The 13,725-nt window shown below is 35.9% G+C and overlaps 1 pseudogene; it reads right to left on the reverse strand.

The window, feature by feature from the left end:
- Positions 1-2,783: 2,783 nt before the first annotated feature.
- LOC122434152 lies at positions 2,784-3,641 on the reverse strand (annotated as a pseudogene).
- Positions 3,642-13,725: the final 10,084 nt, after the last annotated feature.

Genomic DNA, 13,725 nt, shown 5'->3' on the forward strand with positions numbered 1-13,725 from the left:
AAACACTTATCTCCTCCATTGGTAGGAGGATTCTTTACCTCTGAGCCACCTGGGAAGTCCCTCTCTCTGTACATACTCTGGCTTTAATCCTTCATTCTGTCTCGTTATCCCATCAAAGACTGAGTCCCAAGTAGTGGACTGCATACCATCTATGGTCTTCCACACTTTATCATCCCAGACTTATTTCATGTTATCCTAAACTTGTTAGCTCAGTTCTTAGTCTGGCCAGCTAATTCTTAATTCCTGTATGTAGACACATACTACATCCTATTTTAGCCTTTGAGTGTGGGCTCACACAGTTTCCCTCTCCTTATTGGCCTTCACTATTTCCCCTCATTACTCACAAACCAATCTATGACCACTGTCTCCAGGGGACATTTTCAGGACTGTTTCCTGTGATGCCAGTAATCTCTTTGAGCAGACTAGAGGTTTTCAGGTTTGACTGGGCCTACCTATATTTGTCTCCTAGTGCTGCCATCAAAAAATTACACAAACTAGGTTGCAAAGCAAGAGGAATTTATTCTTTCACAGTTCTGGAAACAAGTCCGAAACCAAGGAGTCAGAAAGGCTTTGTAGCCTCCAATGGTTCTAGGGAAGAATCATCCTTGACTCTTCCTGAAAGAAAAAGTGAAGTTGCTCAGTCGTGTCCAACTCTTTGCAACCCCATGGACTGCAACCCACCAGGCTCCTCTGTCCCCTGAATTTTCCAGGCAAGAGTACTGGAGTGGGTTGCCATTTCCTTGTCCAGGGGATCTTCCTGACCCAGGGATTGAACCCGGGTCTCCCACATTTGCAGGCAGATGCTTTACCGCCTGAGTTACCAGGGAAACCCTCTTCCTACCTTCTGGAAATTGCTGGCAATTTTTGGCACTCATTAGCTTGTAGATGCCTCACTCCAACTTCTGCCTCCATTGCCCCATAACTATTTGTATATCTGCATGTCCCCAAATCTCTTTCTCCTCACCAGAACACCAGACCTTGGATTTAATGCCACATTAATCACGTATGACTTCATCTTAAATTGATTATATCTGTAAAGACCCTGTTTACAAATAAGGCCACATTCATGGATTAGGGCAGTTAGGACTTCTACGTATCTTTTGGGGGAACACAAATCAACCCACAACAGGGACACTCAAAAGCATCTTGACTAACTCATTCATATCATGATCAAGAGAAACTTCAAGTAACCCTGCTTACATAATTTTGTTGTCATTAGAAGTCCACACTTTATGAAGTTACCAGTTTTATTAGCAGACAGCTCAGTAAAAAATAATAATAAAAATAACTTCACTGTAGCCAAAGTACATTAGCCTTGTTTCCCTACTTCTATTCTTGAGCCTATGCAAAATAAAGAGTATTTCCCTGTCAATGTTATAGACCATTAAATTATTAAAGACAACTTATTCTCCCCAAAGACTTCCTTCAGGATACATGTTCCTATTTTATTTTTCTTTTTTTTTTTAATATGTCATCAAGAGAGTAAAAACCATGACATGTTTCTCTAAAAAAAAAAAAAAAACTGATTTAGCTCTAATCATCTGATTTTGAAAGAACATATTTTATTGTCTACTTCTATATAGAGTTCATTTTATCATAATGGCTTGGATGTCAGATAGATGTGGCTATGAATCCCAAACCTGACACTAAGCAATTGCATTACTATTAAAATAAATAATACCTCTAAGCCTCAATGTCCTTCTTGAGAAATAGAACGCAACATTTGCCATAAAGAGTTAATTAAAGTAATAACAGATAATTAGCACAGTGCTTGGTAGACTTGATAACTGTAGCTTGTAATAACATAATTTTTATTGGTCTACTATAGAAGTCTAATTTAACACATCAAAACTTGTATTATATTGAGCATGGCCTACAGCCCTTAGTGTTAATTCATGCCCTGACAGCAACATCACAGTTAATATGGATTTGTGTACCTTTCTGCAGTTCTAGCTATTCTTATCCTGCTGACTATCAGAGGGTAGGAACAGAATTGTTCTGATCACACCAAGATACTGTGGAGAGGTGAGCCTAGAAATTTGTTTTTTCACATTGGTAAATGGGTAAATGGTAATGAAACTCTTTCCCTCAAGTTTTGAGTACCACTCTCATCTCTCAAAGAGCAGGTCTCTAAAGAACCTGTGAAATTGGCTGGTTTCTCTAAAGAACTATCTTCTCTTACTTAACCTTTGATCTATTTGCAGGGCCTTAGTTTTCCATTCTGCATATGTTTACCATCAATCCTTGACAAAAGATGCAGAGACTTAGTTTGCTACATGATATGCAGGTAGCTGCTACATGATATCCATTTTCCCACTTGACAAATGATACAGAGACAGTTTGCTACATGATTTTCACATAATTGCTATGTGATATCCACTTTCCCATCATATATACAAAATTAGAGATAGTTTTAAAATGTAAAAGCCAAAGCTATAGAATTTTTCGGGGGTCAATATAAGAGAAGGTCTCATTAGGTTGTGAGGAATTTCTTAACCAATACAGGGAAATTAACTAAAAATAAAGGAAACTATGATAAACACAAGCACGTTAAAAATTTTTTATCACATTTTGCAAGAGATATTGAAAAGGTAGGTTGTAACTTGGCATCTGTAAAAATCTGGATTTGGCACTCATTTGGAAATGGCAATTCTGAATTTCCAAGGATTATTTTAAAAGACTGTACGCTCTTCAGTTAAGTTCTTCTCTCCAAACTAGATTCATGACTTTTTTTTTTTTTATATAATAAGGCTTTGTATTTGTCACCATTAAAAGTCTGATTTTTAAACGGCTTCTTGGACTGGCGTTTCATATCCATCAGCTTGTTCAATTTTAGCACCTGTGCCATCCTTAGTATCTTTTCAGAACTACTACCTTCACCATAATACTCCATTAGTTTCCCCAACTCAGATGTGGGCTTCTACAGCAATTTTACTTTGATAACAAAGACATGATGGAGAAGATAGATTGGCAAGCCTTTTCTAGATCTTTTCTAATGTTGTCTGGACTCAAATTATTGAACACTTCTTTCAAGTAATTTGTCTAAATTTTGAGTCATGATTTCCCTCATCTTCTTCAAAATTTGTGGGGACCCTTGGTCCTAAGTTTAAAAGGTCTTCTGAATCTATTATCTATATATATATATATACATGTATATACATATATATTAATAGTTACATGTATATATATACATATGTATGCATTTTTATAAAACCAACACAGACCAGATGAATCAAATAATCATCAGTAGTCTTGATCTCAATATAAGCTTTTTTCATGGTCTGCAATTTTTAGATGATAGAGCACATTTTGTCACTGGTAAGATTCATGTCATAGAAGTTGTAAGGCAGTTTTTGCCCAGAATAGTATCAGTAATTAACTTGAATTTTCTAGGTACAGGTTCATTATTCCAAAGCTCATCAAGGTTAACTTCAAAAACACTACCCATGAGATCATCAGATGAAATTTCAGTTTGGGTCCTTGAGACTACTGTTTTTCCAACACTGCTCACATTGTACATAGTTAATTAGTGCTTTTACAACACACCCACATGTCTTATAAAATGGATCAACTATTGATAGTTTCTTCTTGGCTCCTTTTTTGCTGCCTTTTGTAAGATGCTTTTTCTTGCCAATGACCATGGTGCTGCTCTGAGAGCCAAAGGTACACCACTATTTTATTTCATTATTTATTTAGGCAATGCAAAGTTCCTCAACCCAATCAGTAATCTTCAAAAAAGGAAACTACTTAGATATTTTAAAGCCCTTGCATACAATGGGTGAAGAACCATTATTCCATCATTTCCTTGTAACCCAATTTTTTATTTTTTTCTAATGAAAAGCAGCTTAGAACAGAAAGGATACTTGTTTTGAGAAAATGATAAAGATTATGGTAACATGTTGCTGTGGTCTGAATGTCTGTGTCCCCCTGAAAATCTTATGCTGAACTTTAGTACACAATGCAGTGATATTAGGAGGTAGGGCCCTTATGAATCACTGAGGTCAAAGAGGTAAAGCCCGAAGGAATGGGATTAGTGCTCTTAAATCTCACAGAGTTAGCTCACTCCTTCAGATCTGGAAGAAGGTCTTCACCCAACTATGCTGGTGCCCTAACTTCAAGCCTCTAGCCAGTAAGACAGTGAGAAATAATTTTTGTGGGACTTTGTTACAGTGGCCTGATAAGACACATGGGTTATTTATTTTAGGATTTAATGTTGTCTGAAAATTCTGAAATGATTTTTCAATATAGATTTGAAATAATTATAATTATTTTCTAATAATTATAAATATTTATTTCTACCCTCCTAATATCAAATAAAAACCAATCTGTTTCTTTAAAGTTAAACCATAATTGTCATGTTTTTCTAGTTTCATTAGCTTAATATGTACTTTAGAGTTGCTCTTCAGTTTCGCCTTCTCCAATTAGTAGCATAAGCATTTTCAGCATATAAATATCCTATGAAGTGTAAGAATAATTTAAATAGGGAAATGCTATCACTCATTTTATAGTTATCATTGACAGTCATTCTAATACAATAATTAACTCTAATAAATTGATCACAACCTTGAAAAACATCCTGTTTGAATCAATATAATCCGCCAGCTTCTTGGTTGTCATAGAAACTGATTATAGGAAGCATGTTTAATGCAACATACACTCTATGCATAAACGATTAAACTGCTAAGTTTAAAAATTAGCCTAATCAAAACCATGTTTACCACATCTTTCACTACCACTCTGTTGTATCTAATGCACCGTTTCTGCTTAATCTTGAACCAAAAAACATACACAATATTGGAATCAATAGATAAAGGATGTATTTAGAGCTACTAACTTAAAACAACTAAGCAGAATTTTCTGTGAAAATATCCTTGCTACTCATTACTTTATACAAAATGAATTTTATAAATTCCTTCTTTCCATGGGTTTGAATAAATAGCACTGAAACATAGAAATATTATAACCCAAAAAAGAAGCATCCTTATCTCAACACAGAATATTACTAAGTCTATTGTCAAGCTAAGATATTTTACATGAAAGAAAATCATTTATCACTCAGGAGAAAAGTTAAAAAAAATGTATGAGTAGACGAGGAATATCCATGAAAGACACACAATTATATATAGCTGTATATATACACATACTAATGTACATACATACATATATACACATGTAGAGAGTATGTAGTATATAATTCATGAGAATAGTAGTGTAACCCTGTATCCATCATTCAACTTCAGTGAATAAAAACTTATGCCCAATTTTATCTTTATCCCCACTGGTCAACCCTACATCATATTAAGGAGTTAAACCAAAACATCATTTCGTTCTTCCTTGTATATTTTATGCTTGTTTAGTCTGTAGTGTCCGACTCTGTGTCCCTTTGGACCGTAGCCTTCCAGTCTCCTCTGCCCGTGGGATTTTTCAGACAACAATACTGGAATGGGGTACCATTTCCTTCTCCAGGGGATCTTCCCGACCCAGGGATTGAACCCACCTCTCCTGTGTCTCCTGCATTGCAGGCAGATTCTTTACCCACTGAGCCATGGGGGAAGTTTATATGTATCTCTAAAAATAAGTGATTGCTCAAAAATATGATCATAATATAATCAACTATCATAAAAAGTTATTTATTATCACCAACTATACAATGAGTTTTCTGATTTTCCCAGATGTCTCATAAAAATTTTCCAGTGGATTTTTTGAATCAGGATCCAAATAAGCTCTATGCAATGGAATTAACCAATGTGTCTCTTAGATTTCTCTATATGTGTTTACCTTTTCCTCATTTTAATATTTTTTCGTCCCTCTGGATACTTTCACACAGTCAAAAATTCCCTGACTGCTTCTATATTGTCTTTCAATATATCATCTGTCTTGAATCAGTAGTTACATCTAGAGATTTCATTTTGAATTTAGAAAAAATTCTACATAACAAGTGTTGTGTGCTTGCATCACGAGGCCATAATGACTGGTTATCTCTGTTTTCCTCTGTCAGAAGTCACTAATGATAATTGTCTATGTATTTTTAATGAATTTAGGGTTGCAAAATGGCAATATAATAATTATAATACAGTTATTCATTTATTGGATGAGATCCTTCTATAAAATAAACTACCTTATGAACTCTTTGATTACTACAAAACACAGAGTTTAGATAGTAGATCAGGAATGAAAAGGTCTGATTCCTTTATTTAACAGTTTTCAAACTAAAACATTATTTTCCTAGCATCTTCCAAGAAAATCCATTAGATTGCATTTTACATAGCTTACACCAATATTTAACATTTAAACCATAGCCATAATTTCCCTTCTATGTTTAACTTATATAATAATAGCTTAATTATTCATAGAGACATTTGAGAACTCAAAATATTTACTGATAAATAGGCTTTGTGGGGGTTTCCCCAGTGGCTTATCAGTAAAGAATCTGCCTGAAATGCAGGGGCCGCAGGAGCCACGGGTTGAGGCCTGGGTCAGGAAAATCCCCTGGAGCAGGACATTGAAACCCACTCCAGTATTCTTGCCTGGAGAACCCCATGGACAAGGAGCCTGGCGGGCTACACAGTCCATAGGGTCACAAAGAGGTGGACGCAACTGAAGCGCCTTACCAGGCACGCACACAGAGGCTTTGTGGGGGAATTTTGACTAGGAGTAAGTAAGGCCACTCCTTCAATTATGAATGAATAATGCCTTTCAGTTTACTTTTATGGGTGTTACAAATAATTGCTAATATGATCTCAATTTTATTGCATCAAGTAATATTTTCCAATATAACTTACTGATAAATATTTTACATTTCTATGCTGCAAAGTATGAGACCTGAAAGGGGCAGACAATGTGGTGTGAGAAGCCTGCTTGAATGCATACTTCAAAGAAAAATATATATGGTATCACTTATATATAGATAGATTGAAAATAAATTATATATATACACACACACATATATAATCTTTAGAATTCTTTACATGGAAGAAATGTTTATATATTACATGACCATAAAGGAACACATTTTATCTTTATTATTTAATTAACATCATTAAGTATCTCCTTGTAGTTTGAAAAGCCAACGAGTTTAAGCTTACATTTTTCCTCTTGTACGACTTAATTTAAAATCTTCAAACTTCAAAATTATTTAAAAACCCTCGTGACTATTCAAACACTGATTTCTTTCTTAATATCCAGGGTAACGAATTACTTAAAGAGAAATGGAAAAAGATTAACCCACTTTGAACAACAAATTTATGATTTAAGTATAGCTAAATTCAACTAGTTTTAACAAATTTTACTACTGTGTTTCTGTTGTCACATTAAAGCATTTTGAAGATAATTACTGTAACTTATAAAGGAATAAGCATACATCCAATTAGAATATAACCTTTGCTGCTTTTAATCAACAAGGTTGGCTATGTGATTTCTGGAGTCCTTAAAATATGTTAACAAAGAAATTACATAGAAATAATAACATATTTGGAATTATTTTAAGATTAAAATTTTTAACTTAAATACTATACATAAAAATAAAATTTGAGATTTATAAACCCTGTCTTTAAGGATTAATCTTTAGGAATTCTTTGTGCAGAATAGTAAGAATGTATTAAACAAAATAACAATATAATTATTATGTCCATGTAAAACACACAGTATATCTGCACACATGTGATATATCAATTTTTTCTTTCAATTTATTGTAAGATATATTTAGCAATGCAATGTAGTTGTCAGATCACTCTCTCAGCCAACTTACTATTAATAACAAGTCCAAGGAGATGACTATTGAAATGCCATTAGCTAACCAGTAAAGAACATGATTGTATTCCACATTATCTTTATTAACTGCTTGTGAAAAACTTGTAGGTTTTATAAATTATAGTCTATACAATATAATTCCAAAATAATAAGACTTCATGTGACTGGTCGATTATCAAATTTTTGATTAAAAATTAAATGTTTTAATTTGTGAATGTTGTCTTCATGAAGAATCCCCAAATAAGAGAATTTAAGCTCAAATTATCTAACATAAGTGGAAAAAAACTTAAATACTGAAAAGTTAAAAATATTTGATGTACAGGTATCCATAGACACCCTGCTAACTGTTGATTATAAACAGAATAATTATATTTTTAATTTTCTAAAGAAGTATAGTTTGAGAGTGAAAGTAAACACTAGCAATAATTATGCTGAAACTATGTGTGTAAAATTTAAGTCTGTCAAGGGCAGCAAGGACATCCTGGCTACATTGAAATAACCACAACAAATTGGCCCCTACCTTCTTAGAACTCATTATAGTATCATAGCTTTTTTCAACATAATAAAATATAAATTTCTAAATTATTTAAGAGATGAATAGTTATAATCATAATGGAACTGAGTGTGATAAGAACAAGGCTCTATTATCAAGCTTGCTACCCATGTCAACAATATGATGTGGCAACCATACTTACAATGCAAACCTTTGTCTTATTACATATCTTTTAACCTTGCTCTGCTATTACAATTTTTTCCACCAGATGGTAGCCAATAAAAGCAAGAAACAAATATATTAACAGTTAAAAGAAATAAAATTAAATTGAAACAAAACAAAATAAATATTGATTAAAGCTGGAAATACAATTATGCACACCAAAATTCTATATATCAAATAAATACAATCATTTTTAAACTTCTTTTTTAAACAAGAATTGTTTCAATACTGATTTTATGCAAATTCTTTAGGGTTAACTTGGATTTCTAGGCCCAGACTGGTAAACAATATAGAGAGGAAAATGCTAACCTGGAGCACTGGGGCCAGTGCTCATTTTTGTATAGATCATTCACAAACATATAGATACAAACTTATCTCAAAGATTCCTGAAGTCATTGCTTATTTAAAAGAACCATTGTGATATTCTAAAATATAATTTTTAGAATATGTATTTTTATGACAGTTCTTTTTTAAAAATCAATCCATCCTTCTTATCTTGCAAAAATCGGATATATGGAATTATTTCCTCTGTGTGGAATCCTCTCTTCTGGCCTTGTTAGTCTTGGTTTGAACATGAAGTATTCATTATTTGCAAAAACCAATTATCATCGCTGTCTGGATACATTAAGATTTTTTTCTACAAGTCTTTTCCTCTCTATCACATTTTAGGCAACAGTTTATATGAATTATTCATAGTTCCCATATTGTAGGGAAGTTTTTTTTATTAAATTTGATCATAATAATAGTTATTACCCCAGTCATGGCATTTTTATGAGTCTTCTTCAATGCCATTACCTGGAAAGATTTCAATCAAGAAATATAAAAGATGCAAATCAATTTCCATAATAAAATTAAACTGTACCATCTACTCCTTCACTCCAGCAATAGAGCTGATTGACAGCCTTTTCCTGATAGCTTGAGCAGATAAAATTCAGATACAGAAGCAGAGAATGGCAGATTATTTGCTTTTAAGAATTTCAGTGGCTTTTCCTTCATTGTTGCTATTTGCTGCTTGCTAATCTCACTGAAACATAATATTTAACAGAATCTGTATACAAATTTATTTGCAAGCATAGTATTCTCTTCCCTGAAAGGAGCTGATTTTTCTTTAGTAGCTGTGCTTATAACAGAGTAAACAAAGTATTAAGTGCTATGATATTGTTTTCCTCCTAATGACAGTGTAACTCTATTCAGTACAACAAAAATGCTATGCTTTTAGGAGGAAAGAATGATTAGTTTGCTCCTGGATGCCAATTTTTAACAACAAAAAAAGGCAGATCTTTATGGTAATAATTTGCTTCTAAAAATATATATCAGATTCTGCTGTCACACAGTGATGGGAGATGTTCAGTTAAGTTGGACTATAAGATTTCAGGAGTTGGAGTCAAAAATTTTCACAGTAAGAGGTTATGAGGCCTGAGAGCAGAACTGCTGTGACTATGTGCCGTACATCCCCTAGGTTGGAAGAGAGAGTCTGCAGAACTCTGACCACACCCTGTTCCTCCTCAAATCACTGAGTGATGGTCCAGGGCGTCCACCAACCATCTAATTCCACTCCTCCCTAAAGGTATTACAAGATTTGAACAGAATATGAGATACCAACAATGATATTTTACAAGAATGACTCCAGCATTCAGGCAGTGGCACCAAATAGAGGTCTTGCGACTTGATTCCTTGTTGTTCTCTTCAACACATATCCACAGTTAATAACATGGGCTTAACACCTAAAATGTTTTCAGCTTAATATCTCATACATTTTTTGTAACATGTACTTTCACAAATACTTCTGTGTTTGGAGGTGGTATTAAAATATAATTAGAAACAAATAACTTTTAGTGAGGCAAGATAAAAAATGCTTTTCCCATCAAAGCATGTTTTTGGAGGCACTGCGCCCGGGGGCCCGTAGTCGTGGCATGCTTGCCCTGATCACTATACAGGGTTTTCCTGTCTCAATATGCCTGGTTCTGTCACCATCCAGGCTCTTGCAACATGTCCATATTCTCATGTTGTCTCAACATGGATCCATCGTGGCCTGTGCTGGCCCAGTGTGGTGGGGTGGGGTGGGGTCTGTCATGACATGCCTGGCTTTTTCCATCAGGGTGATGGGGGGTTCTTTTTGTTGTGGCAAGCCTGGTGTCCACCATGCCACATCAGGGCATATCATGGCTAATCTGGTCTGTTGCAACACACCCAGACCGTCATTATACGTGGGGTTCTTTCATGACACGTCCAGGCACGCTCAGACTAGGGGTTCTGACAGATAAGGAAACTGAGGCCTGAACAGGGACAAGTTGATGGGTCACATGATCAGTAAGCATAGGAAGAGTAACAGAAATCCCAAGCAGCTGAGTCAGGCCTTCCCGTGAATGTAGCCCCACTGGTGGTCCCAGGCAGCACCAACCCAGCCATGTACCCCAGATACCCCAAGTGGAGCAGATGGAGCCACGGCATGCAGAGTTCCTGCAGGTACAGCCAGCTGCCTCACACAAGGCATTTGCCCTTCTCAACCTTGGAGACCCCTCCGGTCCTCTGTCCTGCGTTTTTCCTACCTCCCAGCCACCCCTGCCACTCCTAGGGACATCACTGCTTTCCTGGGCATGTCCTCAGCGCCTCCTGGTGGCCACCCAGGGCCCAAGCTGCAGAGTCAGGCCATCATGGATGTTCAGGCTCACACGTGGCTCTTTAACCCAACTGCGTTCTGAAGCAGGGTCCCACCGTGATGCTGAGGCCTAAACCCTCCTCCTGGGGAGCAGATGATCCCCAGACCAGCTTTGTCCCCAGCGTGCTCCAGCTTCAGGTTGTTCATTTACCAAATGCCCACTATGGCACAGAGCATCTGATTTTTATGTAGGACTCTGAGTTTCCTTTTATTTTGTTTGGCCCAGGAGTCAGCAAGTTACTGGACTTCTTGTTGTCAGCGCCAGTCTGGGAAAAGTCTGTTCTGATAGCTACAGGGTAGTTAGGAAAGCTGGATTCTGAGCAGGCCTGTTGGGAGGGCCCTGATGCTGATGACCTTTGGAGGCTCTGAGCTCTAAAGACCCATCTGCTCTGAACCAATGTCTCTCCTCTGATTCAGTTAGGGTTCAAGTGGAAACACCTGGCCACAGAGAGCAGGGGATTTGTCACAGGTGTTTGAACTTCGGTGACTGTAGGGATTGCTTAATTTAAGCTATCTCTGGAAGGGATGTCCTTGAGTCTCACTCTCGAGCTTGAAGCCCCAGGGCAAGCTGTCGGGACAGAGGGACATGAGGCAGCCGGGAGTGAGCACATGCTGGAATCCACAGGCACAGGCACATTTGGGACTAAGTAATCTTAGGTTCCTGACATGACGTACCAAGAATGGCACATCACTTTTGTGGTATTGCCAAAAATGTATACATTAATGAATCAAGGGATAGACTGAGAAAATGTCAGAGGTCAGGGGAGTTGAAAGAGACCTGATAGCAAAGTGTAATGTGGCATCCTGGATCCTGACACAGAAGAGACATCAGTGGGAAAATGGAGAAATTTGAATAAAGCTTGTAGTTTAGTAAATAGCATTGTAAAAAATATTCAGAAACTAATTTTTTAAAAACAAACTGAATCACTTATGCATATTGTTACTAATAGAACAAAGTTTTGTTTTGTTTTTAAACAAAATTTGCTATACTGAGTGAAGTCAGACAAAGACAAATATCATGACATGGCTCATATGTGGAATCTAAAAAAATTTGCTGCAAATGACCTTATTTACAAAACAGAAATAGAGTCACAGATGTAGATAACAAACATGTGTACCAAGGCAGGGAAAAGGAATATATTGGGAGACTAGGATTGATATATAAATACTCCTATATATAAAATAGATAACAATTAAGAACTCACTCTATAGTGCAGAGAACTTTACTCAATGCTCTGTAATGAACTATTTGGGAAAAGAATCTAAAAAATAGTGGATATATGTGTATGTATAGCTGATTTGCTTTGCTGTATAGCAGAAACATTGTAACATCAACTATCAGTTCAGTTCAGTTCAGTTCAGTGGCTCAGTCGTGTCCGACTCTGCAACCCCATGAATCACAGCACGCTGGGCCACCCTGTCCATCACCAACTCCCAGAGTTTACTCAAACTCATGCCCATCGAGTTGGTGATACCATCCAACCATCTCATCCTCTGTCGTCCCCTTCTCCTCCTGCCCCCAATCCCTCCCAGCATCAGGGTCTTTTCCAATAAGTCAGCTCCTCACATGAGGCGGCCCAAGTATTGGAGTTTCAGCTTCAGCATCTATACTGTGATAAAACTCATTAAAAATAAAATCTGGCATTGAAGAAATCTGACAGCATAGTTAAAATAAGTCCCTGAATCTTCCCTTACCTTACTTTCATGTGAAGATGTTTCCAGATGAAAAATAAATTGGACTACAAATAAGCAGCAGCGGTTTTCTCAGCCAATTCAGTTTTGAAATTCTTTAATAGGTGATGTGCCCTTGGTGTTTGTTCAACTTGAAAATTCATCTCAGTTTATTCTATATATTTCACTTTCTCAGATATAAAAAGAAACTCTGAGAGATCATGCAAATCCTAATCGACTGAATGATTAGCCAGCACTGGAGGAACATCTTGTGTCTGGCTGTTTTGCTGAAAATGCTTTTTCTTTTCATATGGAAAAAAATAAGTTAAAACAAGTCAACCTTATCCAAATATATTATTATTATTCAACAATCTTTTCAGTTGACTTTTTAATAATTATAGACTAACAGAAGACAACATAACTAACAAATATATTGGTAGGGCAGTTTTGCAAAGACTTACTCAACTGAAACACTTGTTTTGGAAGAAAGTAAGGTTTATAAAGAATCCCCAAATGTTCTGTGAATTCTATTAGGCATGAAATAATGTTATCATTTATTCATTGAAGTCTGACTATAGACAGATGAGAATCTGCTGACAAATGGGAAAGTAAATATGTAAAAATTTCCCTAGGAAGTTTCTGAATATGTAAATATTTCCCCAGCAGAATGTCTATAAAGTACTAAGAAGTTTAAGCACAGTCACAACCAATGACTTCCCTCAGATACCTAGGTTACTTCTGACCTGGATCTATTAATAAAGAAACTAAAATATTCTTCAGATTTGCCAGAATAGGTTGCCTGAACAGTTGGTTTTGACCGTTGTGGAGTTTTGTTTTGTTTTTTTTTTTTGCCTAATTTGTTTGCCTGTTTATTCTTCCATATATACTGACATACCTGTGCAAGTGAAATTCATTTGCACAAAGTGGAATT

The sequence above is a fragment of the Cervus canadensis genome, chromosome 33 (assembly GCF_019320065.1).
Source record: "Cervus canadensis isolate Bull #8, Minnesota chromosome 33, ASM1932006v1, whole genome shotgun sequence".
Lineage (NCBI taxonomy): Eukaryota > Metazoa > Chordata > Mammalia > Artiodactyla > Cervidae > Cervus > Cervus canadensis.